Source organism: Papaver somniferum, chromosome 10 (genome assembly GCF_003573695.1).
Source record: "Papaver somniferum cultivar HN1 chromosome 10, ASM357369v1, whole genome shotgun sequence".
Classification (NCBI taxonomy): Eukaryota; Viridiplantae; Streptophyta; class Magnoliopsida; order Ranunculales; family Papaveraceae; genus Papaver; species Papaver somniferum.
In genome coordinates, this window is record NC_039367.1 from 138011797 (window position 1) to 138025551 (window position 13755).

Below are 13755 nucleotides of genomic sequence, written 5' to 3' on the forward strand. Positions count from 1 at the left end.
AGAGTTAGAGCTGAGTCTCTCATTAGGATGAACTGGATCAAAAATATATCAGTTTTCAACATCCCGAGTTCAAATATTACTATAGTTAGACCTGTAACTCTCGTTCGGGGTGAACTTGATCGAAAATATATCAGTTTTCAACACCCCAGGTTCAAATATTACTAGACTTAGACCCGAGTCTCTCATTAGGATGAACTGGATCAGAAATATATCAGTTTTCAACATCCCGGGTTCAAATATTACTAGAGTTAGAGCTGAGTCTCTCATTAGGATGAAGTGGATCAGAAATATATCAATTTTCAACATCCCGGGTTCAAATATTACTAGAGTTAGACCTGAACCTCTCGTTCGGGTGAACTGGATCGGAAATATATCAGTTTTCAACACCCCAGGTTCAAATATTACTAGACTTAGACCTGAGTCTCTCATTAGGATGAACTGGATCAGAAATATATCAGTTTTCAACATCCCGGGTTCAAATATTACTAGAGTTAGACCTGAACCTCTCGTTCGGGTGAACTGGATCGGAAATATATCAGTTTTCAACACCCCAGGTTCAAATATTACTAGACTTAGACCGGGGTCTCTCATTAGGATGAACTGGATCAGAAATATATCAGTTTTCAACATCTCAGATTCAAATATTACTAAAGTTAGACCTGAGTCTCTCGTTCTGATGAACTGGATCGGAAATATATCAGTTTTCAACATCCCAGGTTCAAATATTACTAGAGTTAGACCTGAGTCTCTCATTAGGATGAACTGGATCAGAAATATATTAGTTTTCAACATCATTGGTTCAAATATTACTAGAGTTACACCCGAGTCTCTCGTTCGGATGAATTGGATCAGAAATATATCAGTTTTCAACATCCCGGGTTCAAATATTAGTAGAGTTAGACCTGAGTCTCTCATTAGGATGAACTGAAGCAAAACTATATCAGTTTTCAACATCCCAGGTTCAAATATTACTAGAGTTAGACCTAAGCCTCTCGTTCGGATGAACTGGATCAGAAATATATCAGTTTTCAACATCCCGGGTTCAAATATTACTAGAGTTAGACCTGAGTCTCTCATTAAGATGAACTGGATCAGAAATATATCAGTTTTCAACATACCGGGTTCAAATATTACTAGAGTTAGACCTGAGTCTCTCGTTCGGGTGAACTGCATCGGAAATATATCAGTTTTCAACACCCCAGGTTCAAATAATACTAGAGTTAGACATGAGTCTCTCATTAAGATGAACTGGAACAGAAATATATCAGTTTTCAACATCCCATGTTCAAATATTACCAGAGTTAGACCTAGGTCTCTCGTTCGGATGAACTGGATCGGAAATATATCAGTTTTCAACATCCCAGGTTCAAATATTACTAGATTTAGACCTGATTCTCTCGTTCGGATGAACTGGACCAGAAATATATCAGTTTTTCAACATCATTGGTTCAAATATTACTAGAGTTAGACCTGAACCTCTCGTTCGGGTGAACTGGATCGGAAATATATTAGTTTTCAACACCCCAGGTTCAAATATTACTAGAGTTAGACCTGAGTCTCTCATTAAGAAGAACTGGAACAGAAATATATCAGTTTTCAACATCCCATGTTCAAATATTACCAGAATTAGACCTGAGTCTCTCGTTCGGATGAACTGGATCGGAAATATATCAGTTTTCAACATCCCAGGTTCAAATATTACTAGATTTAGACCGGAGTCTCTCGTTCGGATGAACTGGACCAGAAATATATCAGTTTTCAACATCACTGGTTCAAATATAACTAGAGTTATACCCGAGTCTCTCGTTCGGATGAAATGGATCATAAATATATCAGTTTTCAACATCCCGGGTTCAAATATTACTAGAGTTAGACCTCAGTCTCTCATTAGGATGAACTGGATCAAAACTATATCAGTTTTCAACATCCCAGGTTCAAATATTACTAGAGTTAGACCTGAGTCCCTCGTTCGGATGAACTGGATCAGAAATATATCAGTTTTCAACATCCCGGGTTCAAATATTACTAGAGTTACACCCGAGTCTCTCGTTCGGATGAACTGGATCGGAAATATATCAGTTTTCAACATCCCGGGTTCAAATATTACTAGAGTTAGACCTGAGTCTCTCATTAGAATGAACTGGATCAAAACTATATCAGTTTTCAACATCCCAGGTTCAAATATTAGTTGAGTTAGACCTGAGTCTCTCATTAAGATGAACTGGATCGGAAATATATCAGTTTTCAACATCCCGGGTTCAAATATTACTAGAGTTAGAGCTGAGTCTCTCATTAGGATGAACTGGATCAGAAATATATCAGTTTTCAACATCCCGAGTTCAAATATTACTATAGTTAGACCTGTGCCTCTCGTTCGGGGTGAACTTGATCGAAAATATATCAGTTTTCAACACCCCAGGTTCAAATATTACTAGACTTAGACCTGAGTCTCTCATTAGGATGAACTGGATCAGAAATATATCAGTTTTCAACATCCCGGGTTCAAATATTACTAGATTTAGACCTGATCCCCTTGTTCGGGTGAACTGGATCGGAAATATATCAGTTTTCAACATCCCATGTTCAAATATTACTATAGTTAGACTTGATTCTCTCATTAGGATGAACTGGATCAGAAATATATTAGTTTTCAACATCACCTGTTCAAATATTACTAGAGTTACACCCGAGTCTCTCGTTCGGATGAACTGGATCAGAAATATATCAGTTTTCAACATCCCGGGTTCAAATATTAGTAGAGTTAGACCTGAGTCTCCCATTAGGATGAACTGGATCAAAACTATATCAGTTTTCAACATCCCAGGTTCAAATATTACTAGAGTTAGACCTAAGTCTCTCGTTTGGATGAACTGGATCAGAAATATATCAGTTTTCAACATCCCGGGTTCAAATATTACTAGAGTTAGACCTGAGTCTCTCGTTCGGATGAACTGGACCGGAAATATATCAGTTTTCAACAACCCAGGTTCAAATATTACTAGAGTTAGACCTGAGTCTCTCATTAGGATGAACTGGATCAGAAATATATCAGTTTTCAACATCCCGGGTTCAAATATTACTAGAGTTAGACCTGAGCCTCTCGTTCCGGTGAACTGGATCGGAAATATATCAGTTTTCAACACCCCAGGTTCAAATATTACTAGACTTAGACCTGAGTCTCTCATTGGGATGAACTGGATCGGAAGTTTATCAGTTTTCAACATCCCAGGTTCAAATATTACTAGAGTTAAACCTGAGTCTCTCGTTCGGATGAACTGGATCGGAAATATATCAGTTTTCAACATCCCAGGTTCAAATAATACTAGAGTTAGACCTGAGTCTCTCATTAGGATGAACTGGATTAGAAATATATTCGTTTTCAACATCACCGGTTCAAATATTACTAGAGTTAGACCTGAGTCTCTCGTTCGGATGAACTGGACCGGAAATATATCAGTTTTCAACAACCCAGGTTCAAATATTACTAGAGTTAGACCTGAGTCTCTCATTAGGATGAACTGGATCAGAAATATATCAGTTTTCAACATCTCGGGTTCAAATATTACTAGAGTTAGACCTGAGCCTCTCGTTCCGGTGAACTGGATCGGAAATATATCAGTTTTCAACACCCCAGGTTCAAATATTACTAGACTTAGACCTGAGTCTCTCATTGGGATGAACTGGATCGGAAATTTATCAGTTTTCAACATCCCAGGTTCAAATATTACCAGAGTTAGACCTAAGTCTCTCGTTCGGATGAACTAGATAAGAAATATATCAGTTTTCAACATCCCGGGTTCAAATATTACTAGAGTTAGACCTGAGTCTCTCATTAGGATGAACTGGATCAAAACTATATCAGTTTTCGACATCCCAGGTTCAAATATTACTAGAGTTAGACCTAAGTCTCTCGTTCGGATGAACTGGACCGGAAATATTTCAGTTTTCAACATCTCAGGTTCAAATATTACTAGAGTTAGACCTGAGTCTCTCATTAGGATAAACTGGATCAGAAATATATCAGTTTTCAACATCCCAAGTTCAAATATTACTATAGTTAGACCTGATTCTCTCATTAGGATGAACTGGATTTGAAATATATTAGTTTTCAACATCACTAGTTCAAATATTACTAGAGTTACACCCGAGTCTCTCGTTCGGATGAACTGGACCGGAAATATATCAGTTTTCAACATCCCGGGTTCAAATATTACTAGAGTTAGACCTGAGTCTCTCATTAGGATGAACTGGATCAGAAATATATCAGTTTTCAACATCCCAGGTTCAAACATTACTAGATTTAGACCTGACACTCTCATTAGGATGAACTGGATCAGAAATATATCAGTTTTCAACATCCAAGGTTCAAATATTACTAGAGTTAGACCTGAGTCTCTCCTTAGGATGAACTGGATCAGAAATATATCATTTTTCAACATCCCGGGTTCAAATATTACTAGAGTTAGACCTGAGCCTCTCGTTCGGATGAACTGGATCGGAAATATATCAGTTTTCAACATCCCAGGTTCAAATATTACTAGAGTTAGACCTGAGTCTCTCATTAGGATGCACTGGATCAGAAATGTATTAGTTTTCAACATCACCGATTCAAATATTACTAGAGTTACACCCGAGTCTCTTGTTCGGATGAACTGGATCAGAAATATATCATTTTTCAACATCCCGGGTTCAAATATTACTAGAGTTAGACCAGAGTCTCTCATTAGGATGAACTGGATCAAAACTATATCAGTTTTCAACATCCCAGGTTCAAATATTACTAGAGTTAGACCTAAGTCTCTCGTTCGGATGAACTGGACCGGAAATATTTCAGTTTTCAACATCTCAGGTTCAAATATTACTAGAATTAGACCTGAGTCTCTCATTAGGATGAACTGGATCAGAAATATATCAGTTTTCAACATCCCAAGTTCAAATATTTCTATATTTAGACCTGATTCTCTCATTAGGATGAACTGGATCAGAAATATATTAGTTTTCAACATCACTAGTTCAAATATTACTAGAGTTACACCCGAGTCTCTCGTTCGGATGAACTGGACCGGAAATATATCAGTTTTCAAAATCCCGGGTTCAAATATTACTAGAGTTAGACCCGAGTCTCTCATTAGGATGAACTGGATCAGAAATATATCAGTTTTCAACATCCCAGGTTCAAATATTACTAGATTTAGACCTGAGTCTCTCATTAGGATGAACTGGATCAGAAATATATCAGTTTTCAACATCCAGGGTTCAAATATTACTAGAGTTAGAGCTGAGTCTCTCCTTAGGATGAACTGGATCAGAAATATATCAGTTTTCAACATCCCGGGTTCAAATATTACTAGAGTTAGACCTGATCCCCTTGTTCGGGTGAACTGGATCGGAAATATATCAGTTTTCAACACCCCAGGTTCAAATATTACTAGAGTTAGACCTGAGTCTCTCATTAGGATGAACTGGAACAAAAATATATCAGTTTTCAACATCCCATGTTCAAATATTACCAGAGTTAGACCTGAGTCTCTCATTAGGATGAACTGGATCAGAAATATATCAGTTTTCAACATCCCAAGTTCAAATATTTCTATAGTTAGACCTGATTCTCTCATTAGGATGAACTGGATCAGAAATATATTAGTTTTCAACATCACTAGTTCAAATATTACTAGAGTTACACCCGAGTCTCTCGTTCGGATGAACTGGACCGGAAATATATCAGTTTTCAACATCCCGGGTTCAAATATTACTAGAGTTAGACCTGAGTCTCTCATTAGGATGAACTGGATCAGAAATATATCAGTTTTCAACATCCCAGGTTCAAATATTACTAGATTTAGACCTGAGTCTCTCATTAGGATGAACTGGATCAGAAATATATCAGTTTTCAACATCCAGGGTTCAAATATTACTAGAGTTAGACCTGAGTCTCTCCTTAGGATGAACTGGATCAGAAATATATCAGTTTTCAACATCCCGGATTCAAATATTACTAGAGTTAGACCTGATCCCCTTGTTCGGGTGAACTGGATCAGAAATATATCAGTTTTCAACACCCCAGGTTCAAATATTACTAGAGTTAGACCTGAGTCTCTCATTAGGATGAACTGAAACAAAAATATATCAGTTTTCAACATCCCATGTTCAAATATTACCAGAGTTAGACCTGAGTCTCTCGTTCGGATGAACTTGATCGAAAATATATCAGTTTTCAACATCCCAGGTTCAAATATTACTAGATTTAGACCTTAGTCTCTCGTTCGGATGAACTGGACCAGAAATATATCAGTTTTCAACATCATTGGTTCAAATATAACTAGAGTTACACCCGAGTCTCTCGTTCGGATGAACTGGATCAGAAATATATCAGTTTTCAACATCCCGGGTTCAAATATTACTAGAGTTAGACCTGAGTCTCTTATTAGGATGAACTGGATCAAAACTATATCAGTTTTCAACATCCCAGGTTCAAATATTACTAGAGTTAGACCTGAGTCTCTCGTTCGGATGAACTGGATCAGAAATATATCAGTTTTCAAAATTCCGGGTTCAAATATTACTAGAGTTAGACCTGAGTCTCTCGTTCGGATGAACTGCACCGAAAATATATCAGTTTTCAACATCTCGGTTCAAAGATTACTAGATTTAGACCTGAGTCTCTCGTTCGGATGAACTGGACCGGAAATATATCATTTTTAACATCCCGGGTTCAAATATTACTAGAGTTACACCCAAGTCTCTCGTTCGGATGAATTGGATCGGAAATATATCAGTTTTCAACATCCCGGGTTCAAATATTACTAGAGTTAGACCTGAGTCTCTCATTAGAATGAACTGGATCAAAACTATATCAGTTTTCAACATCCCAGGTTCAAATATTACTAGAGTTAGACCTGAGTCTCTCATTCGGGTGAACTAGATCAGAAATATATCAGTTTTCAACATCACCGGTTCAAATATTACTAGAGTTATACCCGAGTATCTCGTTCGGATGAACTGGATCAGAAATATATCATTTTTCAACATCCCGGGTTCAAATATTAGTAGAGTTAGACCTGAGTCTCTCATTAGGATGAACTGGATCGGAAATATATCAGTTTTCAACATCCCGGGTTCAAACATTACTAGAGTTAGACCTGAGTCTCTCATTAGGATGAACTGAATCAGAAATATATCAGTTTTCAACATCCCGGGTTCAAATATTACTAGAGTTAGACCTGAGCCTCTCGTTCGGATGAACTAGATAATAAATATATCAGTTTTCAACATCCCGGATTCAAATATTACTAGAGTTAGACCTGATCCCCTTGTTCGGGTGAACTGGATCAGAAATATATCAGTTTTCAACACCCCAGGTTCAAATATTACTAGAGTTAGGCCTGAGTCTCTCATTAGGATGAACTGAAACAAAAATATATCAGTTTTCAACATCCCATGTTCAAATATTACCAGAGTTAGACCTGAGTCTCTCGTTCGGATGAACTGGATCGAAAATATATCAGTTTTCAACATCCCAGGTTCAAATATTACTAGATTTAGACCTTAGTCTCTCGTTCGGATGAACTGGACCAGAAATATATCAGTTTTCAACATCATTGGTTCAAATATAACTAGAGTTACACCCGAGTCTCTCGTTCGGATGAACTGGATCAGAAATATATCAGTTTTCAACATCCCGGGTTCAAATATTACTAGAGTTAGACCTGAGTCTCTTATTAGGATGAACTGGATCAAAACTATATCAGTTTTCAACATCCCAGGTTCAAATATTACTAGAGTTAGACCTGAGTCTCTCGTTCGGATGAACTGGATCAGAAATATATCAGTTTTCAAAATTCCGGGTTCAAATATTACTAGAGTTAGACCTGAGTCTCTCGTTCGGATGAACTGCACCGAAAATATATCAGTTTTCAACATCTCGGGTTCAAAGATTACTAGATTTAGACCTGAGTCTCTCGTTCGGATGAACTGGACCGGAAATATATCATTTTTAACATCCCGGGTTCAAATATTACTAGAGTTACACCCAAGTCTCTCGTTCGGATGAATTGGATCGGAAATATATCAGTTTTCAACATCCCGGGTTCAAATATTACTAGAGTTAGACCTGAGTCTCTCATTAGAATGAACTGGATCAAAACTATATCAGTTTTCAACATCCCAGGTTCAAATATTACTAGAGTTAGACCTGAGTCTCTCGTTCGGGTGAACTAGATCAGAAATATATCAGTTTTCAACATCACCGGTTCAAATATTACTAGAGTTATACCCGAGTATCTCGTTCGGATGAACTGGATCAGAAATATATCATTTTTCAACATCCCGGGTTCAAATATTAGTAGAGTTAGACCTGAGTCTCTCATTAGGATGAACTGGATCGGAAATATATCAGTTTTCAACATCCCGGGTTCAAACATTACTAGAGTTAGACCTGAGTCTCTCATTAGGATGAACTGGATCAGAAATATATCAGTTTTCAACATCCCGGGTTCAAATATTACTAGAGTTAGACCTGAGCCTCTCGTTCGGATGAACTGGATCGGAAATATATCAGTTTTCAACATCCCAGGTTCAAATATTACTAGAGTTAGACCTGAGTCTCTAATTAGGATGAACTGGATCAGAAATGTATTAGTTTTCAACATCACCGATTCAAATATTACTAGAGTTACACCCGAGAATCTCGTTCGGATGAACTGGATCAGAAATATATCATTTTTCAACATCCCGGGTTCAAATATTAGTAGAGTTAAACCTGAGTCTCCCATTAGGATGAACTGGATCAAAACTATATCAGTTTTCAACATCCCAGGTTCAAATATTACTAGAGTTAGACCTAAGTCTCTCGTTCGGATGAACTGGATCAGAAATATATGAGTTTTCAACATCCCGGGTTCAAATATTACTAGAGTTAGACCTGAATCTCTCGTTCGGATGAAATGTACCGGAAATATATCAGTTTTCAACATCCCGGGTTCAAATATTACTAGAGTTAGACCCGAACCTCTCGTTCGGGTGAACTGGATCGGAAATATATCAGTTTTCAACACCCCAGGTTCAAATATTACTAGACTTAGACCTGAGTCTCTCATTAGGATGAACTGGATCAGAAATATATCAGTTTTCAACATCTCAGATTCAAATATTACTAGAGTTAGACCTGAGTCTCTCGTTCTGATGAACTGGATCGGAAATATATCAGTTTTCAACATCCCAGGTTCAAATATTACTAAAGTTAGACCTGAGTCTCTCATTAGGATGAACTGGATCAGAAATATATTAGTTTTCAACATCATTGGTTCAAATATTACTAGAGTTACACCCGAGTCTCTCGTTCGGATGAACTGGATCAGAAATATATCAGTTTTCAACATCCCGGGTTCAAATATTAGTATAGTTAGACCTGAGTCTCTCATTAGGATGAACTGGATCAAAACTATATCAGTTTTCAACATCCCAGGTTCAAATATTACTAGAGTTAGACCTAAGTCTCTCGTTCGGATGAACTGGATCAGAAATATATCAGTTTTCAACATCCCGGGTTCAAATATTACTAGAGTTAGACCTGAGTCTCTCATTAAGATGAACTGGATCAGAAATATATCAGTTTTCAACATCCCGGGTTCAAATATTACTAGAGTTAGACCTGAGTCTCTAGTTCGGGTGAACTGCATCGGAAATATATCAGTTTTCAACACCCCAGGTTCAAATAATACTAGAGTTAGACCTGAGTCTCTCATTAAGATGAACTGGAACAGAAATATATCAGTTTTCAACATCCCATGTTCAAATATTACCAGAGTTAGACCTAGGTCTCTCGTTCGGATGAACTGGATCGGAAATATATCAGTTTTCAACATCCCAGGTTCAAATATTACTAGATTTAGACCTGAGTCTCTCGTTTGGATGAACTGGACCAGAAATATATCAGTTTTTCAACATCATTGGTTCAAATATTACTAGAATTAGACCTGAACCTCTCGTTCGGGTGAACTGGATCGGAAATATATTAGTTTTCAACACCCCAGGTTAAAATATTACTAAAGTTAGACCTGAGTCTCTCCTTAGGATGAACTGGATCAGAAATATATCAGTTTTCAACATCCCGGGTTCAAATATTACTAGAGTTAGACCTGATCCCCTTGTTCGGGTGAACTGGATCGGAAATATATCAGTTTTCAACACCCCAGGTTCAAATATTACTAGAGTTAGACCTGAGTCTCTCATTAGGATGAACTGGAAAAAAAATATATCGGTTTTCAACATCCCATGTTCAAATATTACCAGAGTTAGACCTGATTCTCTTATTAGGATGAACTGGATCAGAAATATATCAGTTTTCAACATCCCAAGTTCAAATATTTCTATAGTTAGACCTGATTCTCTCATTAGGATGAACTGGATCAGAAATATATTAGTTTTCAACATCACTAGTTCAAATATTACTAGAGTTACACCCGAGTCTCTCGTTCGGATGAACTGGACCGGAAATATATCAGTTTTCAACATCCCGGGTTCAAATATTACTAGAGTTAGACCTGAGTATCTCATTAGGATGAACTGGATCAGAAATATATCAGTTTTCAACATCCCAGGTTCAAATATTACTAGATTTAGGCCTGAGTCTCTCATTAGGATGAACTGGATCAAAACTATATCAGTTTTCAACATCCCAGGTTCAAATATTACTAGAGTTAGACCTAAGTCTCTCGTTCGGATGAACTGGACCGGAAATATTTCAGTTTTCAACATCTCAGGTTCAAATATTACTAGAATTAGACCTGAGTCTCTCATTAGGATGAACTGGATCAGAAATATATCAGTTTTCAACATCCCAAGTTCAAATATTTCTATAGTTAGACCTGATTCTCTCATTAGGATGAACTGGATCAGAAATATATTAGTTTTCAACATCACTAGTTCAAATATTACTAGAGTTACACCCGAGTCTCTCGTTCGGATGAACTGGACCGGAAATATATCAGTTTTCAAAATCCCGGGTTCAAATATTACTAGAGTTAGACCCGAGTCTCTCATTAGGATGAACTGGATCAGAAATATATCAGTTTTCAACATCCCAGGTTCAAATATTACTAGATTTAGACCTGAGTCTCTCATTAGGATGAACTGGATCAGAAATATATCAGTTTTCAACATCCAGGGTTCAAATATTACTAGAATTAGAGCTGAGTCTCTCCTTAGGATGAACTGGATCAGAAATATATCAGTTTTCAACATCCCGGGTTCAAATATTACTAGAGTTAGACCTGATCCCCTTGTTCGGGTGAACTGGATCGGAAATATATCAGTTTTCAACACCCCAGGTTCAAATATTACTAGAGTTAGACCTGAGTCTCTCATTAGGATGAACTGGAACAAAAATATATCAGTTTTCAACATCCCATGTTCAAATATTACCAGAGTTAGACCTGAGTCTCTCATTAGGATGAACTGGATCAGAAATATATCAGTTTTCAACATCCCAAGTTCAAATATTTCTATAGTTAGACCTGATTCTCTCATTAGGATGAACTGGATCAGAAATATATTAGTTTTCAACATCACTAGTTCAAATATTACTAGAGTTACACCCGAGTCTCTCGTTCGGATGAACTGGACCGGAAATATATCAGTTTTCAACATCCCGGGTTCAAATATTACTAGAGTTAGACCTGAGTCTCTCATTAGGATGAACTGGATCAGAAATATATCAGTTTTCAACATCCCAGGTTCAAATATTACTAGATTTAGACCTGAGTCTCTCATTAGGATGAACTGGATCAGAAATATATCAGTTTTCAACATCCAGGGTTCAAATATTACTAGAGTTAGACCTGAGTCTCTCCTTAGGATGAACTGGATCAGAAATATATCAGTTTTCAACATCCCGGATTCAAATATTACTAGAGTTAGACCTGATCCCCTTGTTCGGGTGAACTGGATCAGAAATATATCAGTTTTCAACACCCCAGGTTCAAATATTACTAGAGTTAGACCTGAGTCTCTCATTAGGATGAACTGAAACAAAAATATATCAGTTTTCAACATCCCATGTTCAAATATTACCAGAGTTAGACCTGAGTCTCTCGTTCGGATGAACTTGATCGAAAATATATCAGTTTTCAACATCCCAGGTTCAAATATTACTAGATTTAGACCTTAGTCTCTCGTTCGGATGAACTGGACCAGAAATATATCAGTTTTCAACATCATTGGTTCAAATATAACTAGAGTTACACCCGAGTCTCTCGTTCGGATGAACTGGATCAGAAATATATCAGTTTTCAACATCCCGGGTTCAAATATTACTAGAGTTAGACCTGAGTCTCTTATTAGGATGAACTGGATCAAAACTATATCAGTTTTCAACATCCCAGGTTCAAATATTACTAGAGTTAGACATGAGTCTCTCGTTCGGATGAACTGGATCAGAAATATATCAGTTTTCAAAATTCCGGGTTCAAATATTACTAGAGTTAGACCTGAGTCTCTCGTTCGGATGAACTGCACCGAAAATATATCAGTTTTCAACATCTCGGTTCAAAGATTACTAGATTTATACCTGAGTCTCTCGTTCGGATGAACTGGACCGGAAATATATCATTTTTAACATCCCGGGTTCAAATATTACTAGAGTTACACCCAAGTCTCTCGTTCGGATGAATTGGATCGGAAATATATCAGTTTTCAACATCCCGGGTTCAAATATTACTAGAGTTAGACCTGAGTCTCTCATTAGAATGAACTGGATCAAAACTATATCAGTTTTCAACATCCCAGGTTCAAATATTACTAGAGTTAGACCTGAGTCTCTCGTTCGGGTGAACTAGATCAGAAATATATCAGTTTTCAACATCACCGGTTCAAATATTACTAGAGTTATACCCGAGTATCTCGTTCGGATGAACTGGATCAGAAATATATCATTTTTCAACATCCCGGGTTCAAATATTAGTAGAGTTAGACCTGAGTCTCTCATTAGGATGAACTGGATCGGAAATATATCAGTTTTCAACATCCCGGGTTCAAACATTACTAGAGTTAGACCTGAGTCTCTCATTAGGATGAACTGGATCAGAAATATATCAGTTTTCAACATCCCGGGTTCAAATATTACTAGAGTTAGACCTGAGCCTCTCGTTCGGATGAACTGGATCGGAAATATATCAGTTTTCAACATCCCAGGTTCAAATATTACTAGAGTTAGACCTGAGTCTCTTATTAGGATGAACTGGATCAGAAATGTATTAGTTTTCAACATCACCGATTCAAATATTACTAGAGTTACACCCGAGAATCTCGTTCGGATGAACTGGATCAGAAATATATCATTTTTCAACATCCCGGGTTCAAATATTAGTAGACTTAAACCTGAATCTCCCATTAGGATGAACTGGATCAAAACTATATCAGTTTTCAACATCCCAGGTTCAAATATTACTAGAGTTAGACCTAAGTCTCTCGTTCGGATGAACTGGATCAGAAATATATCAGTTTTCAACATCCCGGGTTCAAATATTACTAGAGTTAGACCTGAATCTCTCGTTCGGATGAAATGTACCGGAAATATATCAGTTTTCAACATCCCGGGTTCAAATATTACTAGAGTTAGACCCGAACCTCTCGTTCGGGTGAACTGGATCGGAAATATATCAGTTTTCAACACCCCAGGTTCAAATATTACTAGACTTAGACCTGAGTCTCTCATTAGGATGAACTGGATCAGAAATATATCAGTTTTCAACATCTCAG